Consider the following 8,300-nt stretch of genomic DNA (forward strand, 5'->3'; position numbering starts at 1 on the left):
GGAGTTTATCTATAAATGAGAAGCTTAGATCATATCAAGTTTTCAAACCACTTCTGAGGCAAGCATGTAGGCTGTCTACCTGCGGAACCTGCCTGGCTGCTCAGCCGTGCCTGCAGGGGACCCCAGGGTCCTTGGAAGTAACTTAGTCCAGCAGCGAGGGGAGGGGACAGGTCAGCTAGCCAGGCTGTGACACAGTCCATCTGCTTTGTCTGCCTCCTATCCTAACGTTCTGCGCAAAACTCTTCAAAGTTTCTACTGCCTAAATGTTTGAAGACCACTAGTGACTCAAAAGTTGATTTCATGTAAGCACCCTAGTTTGAGGAATCTGCAAGCTGGGGGTGGGGCCATTCCCAGCAACCGTTCTGGGTTCTGTTAGGGAGAAAGGATGTCCTGAGCAAACTCCATACAGGCTTTGTGGACACCACCCTGACTCCATTAAGACACTGGGGACCACCCCCACTCCATCAAGACACTGGGGACTACAAATCCCAGGATCCCCAAAGGGAGGTTGTGAGGACCTAAGGGTGGAGCTAAGCAGCCATTTTCTCTGCTTGTGTTTATAACCAGCCATGTGAGTGGGGTCTCTCTCTCTCTCTCTTGGCTCGTGCTCTTGGCCAGGCAGGTTTGGTCTTGGTGGGTCATTTGGGAAATTTGGGATTCCAGGTCGGCAGAACGGGTAGGATGCATTTTTAAGAATTTATCTCCCTCTTCTCCCCCTGAGTTGTACATTTCCTCATTCCCCTTCCCTTGGAAATAAACCTTGTGTTAACTTTTGAGTGTGCCTGCAGGGTAAGTCCCCTTCAAGCGCACGGGTGAGGACCCACAGTCAGTCAACCCGTTTTATATCGGGGGTTGCCCTATGACAGTTCAAGACCCAAGACCAGCTCACTGTCCTCAGGTGGTCAGGGCTGGGTGACCAGCAGACCAGCATCGCTGCGGGAGAGGGTGAGTCACAGGGCTCTGGGACGCGAAGTGGGAGGAATCCCTCGCTCCTGTCTAGGAAAACTGCATTCCATTTGCTCAGGCTTTTCAGGCAGCTCTCGAATCCCCCCTCATTAAACCTTCTAAATTTATTCCTCTTCTCCACCACTCGGGCTGCGTGCACTGTGCTGTCACCGCCTGTCTGAGCTGAGGGATTCCACGCGGCGGCTTATTTTTAGCTCCCCTGCTTGCGCGGCTACGAGTCTTCTCTCCTTCACAGCCTTAAATCAGGAAGCCCTGGGCTGTGGGCACAGGCTCTGTGCCTGCCAGTCTCTTTGGGGGAGTCCCTTGGGGTTGATAGGTGGCAAGCCCAATACAGGACTCAGTGAGCTTTGATAAGGCACATGCTGTTTATTGTGGCCAAGTCCTGCTCTGGAATCCAGAGGTGCCAAGAGCAACTCCATGTGGATCTGGCCTCAAAAGACTTAAGAGCAAAGGTGGGAGGAAAATGAGGCAGGGATGCCACGGGCCTCACTCCAGCAAAGTCAGAAACTTCCATCTACACTGACAGGAATGTTGTTAGGGACACAAGCTTCCTGGAAGATGATCAGCAGCCTTGAACCAAAAGCCACGGTTTCAGGGCCCTCTGGGTCCACCCAGGAGACTTGAGGTGGTCGCCCCTCCAAGAACACAAGGCAGAAACTGCCTCGATGCTTTCCCTGCAGACACCCTAAAATACAGATCTCCCACTGCCATGTGCGTGCTTTCCCGCCCCCCAGAAAGTGAGAGGAAACAAGGTTAATGGGATGGCGTCCCGGGGCTGGACTCTGGGTGCTTGTTTCTATTCCAGCATCTCCACTTGGTCATTTCCACCCACATCATGGAGGAGGGAGCTCTGCTTCCCTGCAGGAAGTCTGCACTGGGCGCCTGTCCCTCAGTCAAGTGGGGTCTCCTGGGCTACAGAGAACTTCCAGGAATCCCCGGAAGCTACAACAGAAGGGAACAAGAACCTGCCCGGTCCTCCTCTCTCCACGGTGCCCTGTAGTTCTACGACCATTCAATTCACAAGTAACCATGAAGCACCTTCCATGTGCCAGCAGGAGAAACTGGGGGACAAGACCATCAGGATTCGTGACCTCACCGAGCTTTCATTCCCCGCCCCCCCAAGAAACAATGGAGAATTTGCCAGGAATCTGACTCCTCTCCCTGTAAAGAGAAGGGACTGCCTTGCCTGGAAAGTTCCATCCAGAGTTTTGAATCTCACCTCAGGCTCCCCCCAGGCCCCAGTTGCCATAAACAGTTCTGGAAGTTTCCACACCCATGATGGAGGATCTTCTGTCTTGGACCTAGAACAGAGTTGCCTCGATAAAGTCCAAATCCAGTCCCCATCATCACCTGCTCAATCTAAACACACCTCAGGTCATGCGAGGACTGTCTTAAATGACCCTGAGCAAACCCCCGAGGACGCTTTGCCACGGAGAAAACCACTGGGAAGGAACCCAGGAGTGTCCGGCCCCGAGCCCCGTTCTGCCGATGAGCTGGGGGCGAGGCAGGTGGGAGGGCACTGCCTCGAACTAAGGAAGCATGGAGAGATGGCGCGGGGCTGGACACAAGGCCCAGCTATGGGGCACGTCCACCCCAGCCACCCTCAGGCTCCCCTAACCCAACGGCTTGGAAGTTCTGTAGCCAGAGCCGCACGAAGTCCCCACGGAATTGTTCCAGCTTTGGGTGCGCCTTGCTCTGCTCGGTGCCAGAGATACCTGCATTTTCCCAGGCAAACCTTCCTCAGCAGCCCCGTCGGCCAAGGTCACCCACCACCAGGGCCCGCACACCCTCAGCAAGCCTCGCAGCAAAGCCCAGGAGCCTGCGGGCCCGTGGAGAGCGCGACTTCAGGATTTGCCTGGCACACTGAGTGCCCCAGCACCCACCAAACACCACACAGCTCACCCCCGCAGAATTGCTTCTCAGTAATTGGCTTTGTTCTCAGCACCACAGGCTTCTGGATTAAAATATTCATTTCGGGCCTCCCCTGGTGACCCAGTGGCTGAGCGCTGGGCTGCGAAGCTGCCTGCAGCCTCTGCAGTACACCCATTCAATCCCCAGCCACCAGCGAGGGTCCCACATGGCGCGCAGAGCTCTCCTGCCGTGCCCGCTGCTCCCCTCAGCAGTGTACTTTGTCAGTCTGCCTGCTCTGCTCCCCGCTCTGGCTCTGGTGAATTCTCTCACCCTCCCGCACTTCTGACTGTACCCAGTGCTTGTATAAATAAATCTAAAAAAATAAAAATAAAAAATAAATTTTTTACATGTTCATTTCATGCAAATCAAAACTACCATGAGATACCATCTCACACTAGTGAGAATGGCACATATTAAAAAAACTAGCAACAACAAATGTTGGCGAGGATGTGGAGAAAAAGGAACGCTCCTGCACTGCTGGTGGGAGTGCAAACTGGTCCAACCACTATGGAGAGCTGTGTGGAGATTTCTGGACCTACTAAACATAGAGCTTCCACAGGATCCAGCAATTCCACTCCTAGGTATTTACCCAAAGGACACAGAAACATCAACTCCAAAGAGCACCTGCACCCCTATGTTTATAGCAGCACTGTTTACAATAGCTAAGCTTTGGAAACAGCCCAAATGCCCAAAAATAGATGACTGGATCAAGAAGATGTGGTGCATATACACCATGGAATATTACTCAGCATTCAAAAAAGATAAACACATGCCATTTGCAGCAACATGGATGGCGCTGGAAGGGATCATGCTCAGCGAAATAAGCCAGAAAGAAAAAGAAAAATACCGGATGGTCTCACTCATAGCAGGAATCTAGAAAACTTAAATAAGGGACCAGGAAAATGAATAACTATAAGAAAGTGAAAATCAAAATCAACAAACAACTATGAACCAGAGACACTCTATGGGGAGTGGGGGGCGGGGAGGGGAGGGATTGGGGTCAAAATAAGGGGATTGCAATTGTACGGGGAATTTAAAAATAAAATTTATTTTAAAAAAAAAATGCTCATTTCAAGGTAGCGCAGTAATGTCTGGTGCCTGGTCCCTTAGTAGCAGGAAAGCAGGCAAATGAGCTCACGCTGCCCTGACCGTGCTCTGCCACCTTCATGCTCTGCCCTCACCCACCTTCCTTCAGAAGGTGCCAAGAACGTGGTGTCCGCAGGGGTAGCAGACGCGGAAGGCTCTCGGCCCCGCTCGTCCTCATGCTGACTGCCAAGAGGGCCAGGGCAGTGCCCCTTGCCCCGGGGCCGGGCATCCAGGAAGTGGTGGCACTGGGGCGGGCGCAGGAGCCAACTCCGGCAGGTGTCCGTACCCCGCAGGCACAGGCTGAATCAGGCCCCTCGCACGCTGCTGCTGCTGTGACCTTGGACAAGAGGGTAACCTTGACACAAACCAGCCAGACCTCCAGGGTCCCCTCAGCCCACGAGCTCCGGGAGAGGCAATAACCCCCTTCCCTCATCGCTGTGGTTTTTAAAACAAAGAGCAGCTCAAGCCCCCACAAGCCAAGGGAGGCTTGTCAGAGGGACGCCCTCCGAGAGCCGAGCCTTGCCACGGACACCTCTGACCTCGGGAGGCACCTAGAAACATGCGGAACACCTGCTGCCAGAGTCTTCTCCGTGCACCTCAAAGCTGGGGGCCCGGGGAGACCCGAGACCTGCCCACCGTCAGGCCCGCCCTCTCCACGCGGCACAGCCCCCACCCGGGGCCCCTAGAACTAGCAAAAACATCTTCATTGTGTGACACGTTTAACAGTGTCAGACACGCTCGCCACTCCGCCCCCAGCGGCGGCCGGAGACTGGGAGGTCAGAAGTATTTGCTGAGTAAATAATAAAGCCTGGTGCCCAAGGTCGGTGCAGAAGACGTGATCCTCGAGGTGCCCCCTCCCGGGTTCTGCAGAGTGGAACAGCAGGCGGAGCAGGCAGCACCGACGACCAAACCAAACAAAACGAAAACAGACTCAGATTAACAGCAAAGGGCTGGTCACCAGGGGACAGGATGGGGAGGAGGGTAGTGAGCCTCGCAGAGCAGAGGGTCAAAGGCCTGTGGTGGGAGGAGGCTCGCCTGGGCGGAGACACTGATGCAGCGTAAGCAAGTGTCCAGCTGTCACGCTGGACCTGAGACCGCGGACTGTGTTCAGCCAATGTCCCGTCAGGAAAAAATAAAAGAAAGAATTAAAGACAATATAATTAGTTTACGATTCCCCCACCCCCAAAATTCCCCCCACAATTGAATCATTCTAAATACAGGTTATCCGAAACAAAAGCCCTTCTGAAGAAATCCTGTTTTATTGGCTGCTGTTTCATCTGCCGCTGCCTTGTCTCCTCAGCGATGCCCGTGACTGGAAAAATCAACATTGTTGAAGTGACCATCTCACCCAAAGCCACTTACAGACACAATGGATCCCTTATCAGAGTTTCAATAAGAGTCTTCAAAGAAATAGAACAAACATTACTGAAATTTGTATGAGCCACAAAAGATCCTGAATAGCCAAAGCAAACCTGATGAAATACAAAGAGAGGCATTACACGCCCAGACTTTTTTTATTTTATTTTATATATTTTACATCATTTTTCATGTTTGCACAAATGTATGCATTTTCATCTTGGTTATAGTCCCCATACAATCCCCCCACCTTGTTTTGACCCTAATCTCTCTTCTCCTCCCCCCTCGTAGTGTGTCTCTGATTTATAGTTGCTTGTAGATTTTGATTTTTACTTTATTATAATTCATCTTTTTCCTGGTCCCTTATTTAAGTTTTCTAAATTCCTGCTATGAGTGAGACCATCAGGTATTTTTCTTTTTCTTTCTGGCTTATTTCGCTGAGCATGATCCCTTCCAGCGCCATCCATGTTGCTGCAAATTGCATGTGTTTATCTTTTTTGAATGCTGAGTAATATTCCATGGTGTATATGGACCACATCTTCTTGATCCAGTCATCTATTTTTGGGCATCTGGGCTGTTTCCAAAGCTTAGCTATTGTAAACAGTGCTGCTATAAACATAGGGGTGCAGGTGCTCTTTGGAATGGATGTTTCTGTGTCCTTTGGGTAAATACCTAGGAGTGGAATTGCTGGATCCTGTGGAAGCTCTATGTTTAGTAGGTCCAGAAATCTCCACACAGCTCTCCATAGTGGTTGGACCAGTTTGCACTCCCACCAACAGTGCAGAAGAGTTCCTTTTTCTCCACACCCTCGCCAACATTTGTTGTTGCTAGTTTTTTTAATATGTGCCATTCTCACTGGTGTGAGATGGTATCTCATGGTAGTTTTGATTTGCATTTCCCTGATGACAAGTGATGCTGAACATCTTTTCATAAGCCTGTTGGCCATTTGCATTTCCTCTTTGGAGAAGTTCCTTTTTAGCTCTTCTGCCCATTTTTTGACTGGGTTGTTTACTTTGTTTTGTTGAGTCTCTTCAGCTCTTTGTAGATTTTTGTGATCAGTCCTTTATCATTAGTGTTGTGTGCAAAAATGTTCTTCCAGTCGGTGGGTGCACTCCCAGACTTTAAATTATACTACAAAGCAACAGAATCCAAACAGGATGGTATCAGAATGGAAACAGACACACACACCAATGGAATAAAACTGAGACCCACAAATAAACACACATCTATATGGACAGTTAATTTATGACAAAGGAGCCAAGCGCAAACAATGGAGAAGGGAAAGTATCTTCAACAAATGATGTTGGGAAACCTGGAGAGCCACGTGCAAAAAATGAAACTAGACCCCTCTCTCACACCACGAAAAAAATTAACTCAAAATGGATCAAAGCTGAGTGCTCTTTTAGCCCTACACCTCCAAACCAGATGTTCGGGAGGGGTGAGGAGAGAGCGGAGAGAAATCAAGGGCTTAGTGATATTGCGGATGCTGACACTCAGTCCGCTCTCCACATATGTGCAAGTCCATCACTGAAGGCTTGGGATTTTTATGGATTCTTTCGCGAAATGCTTCATCACCCACATGCTGGCACTCACAGGGGACTATATTGTGTGGGGAAACAGATACCACGATTCTGGGTCAGAAAGAATTCTTGGGAGTCAAACACTGAAGGAGAAGTTTAAGGAAAACTTAATTGTATTTCACGTTTTCTTTTATCTGTGAACAAGATGAACATGATTTATTTAATCTCCCTAATTATAAATGTGTTCTTCCCATCAGCATAAAATAAGAACTCTGAAGTGCTTCAAAAGCATCGAATCCTTTCACAGGCGGTGGTTTTTCTTTCTTGGTAGTTGTGATATTGTGAGTTATATTAAGATATACGTATATTTGTTTTTCTTCTTCTTCCTCACTTGGACTTGTGTCTCGGCTGTGGCCCCCTGCTCTAAACGCCTGAGCGAGCCCCCCAATGAGACCCCCGATGAATGCGTGTCTTGGAGGATGCCCCATCCAGGCTTCCTTTCCCCCTACCCACTCAACAGACACCCCATCTCTGGGGAGCTAATCCTCCTCGAACGTGACTCCTCAGCCTTGGTCCAAACACCTGCTGTGCGTCCCGTCACCCGCAGGTTTCTGTAGCTGGTCTCTGGTGTCGCTGGCCCCCAGAGGGGCAGAACTGCTCATCCCAGCCCTGGAGGCAGCAGGGACCCCGAATGCATCACCTCTGACAGTGGGGAGCAGCTTCCTGAGTAGCCACCAGAACCTCAGCTGGCTGGCGGGAGGAGCGCCGATGACTGCCATGGCGCACCAGGCCACCCAGACCTGTCGGGAGCACTCACGCGACCAAGACATCCTCACTCAGCCTTTTCTGTGGGCCTCACCATGTAAACATGGCAGTGACTTCTGCAAATACCTCCTGGGGCTTTTATAACTTGTTTTTCAAGGTTATCTACAACCTTTTTCTCTGTAAGAGCAGGCAGGTATCCTACCTGCCCTATTCAATATCATGCGCTAAGCCCCAGCTAGCGCAGCAAGATTAGAAAAGGAAATAAAATGCACGCAGACCGGGGAAAGAAATACGCTTTGTTCATAGGATGGCAGGACTGTCTATTCGGGCACCCCCAAGGAAGCAACGAAATACTGTGGGTGCTAATAGCAAGTGTCACAAGATCACAGAACACAAGGGTAATTAATATCTAGTCAATGGCTCTCCTGTGTCCCAGGAACGAGCAAGAGAATTCAAGTACTTCCCACAGGACCCTTCACTCTAGCACGCAAATGCAAGAACTGGTTATCAATCTAAGCTAGATTCATCTACAGGATCTATGGACAAAAACAAAACAAAGCAAAACAGCAAAACTCTGATGAAAGATATCATACTCTATGTGAATTAAAGCCCGAGAAAGAATACATATTCATTTTTAAAGGACGCCGGGGAAATACCAGCCACTTAAATCTTGTCACATTTATCCCTGTGCTGCTT

Source organism: Talpa europaea (assembly GCF_964194135.1).
Source record: "Talpa europaea genome assembly, chromosome: 11".
Lineage (NCBI taxonomy): Eukaryota > Metazoa > Chordata > Mammalia > Eulipotyphla > Talpidae > Talpa > Talpa europaea.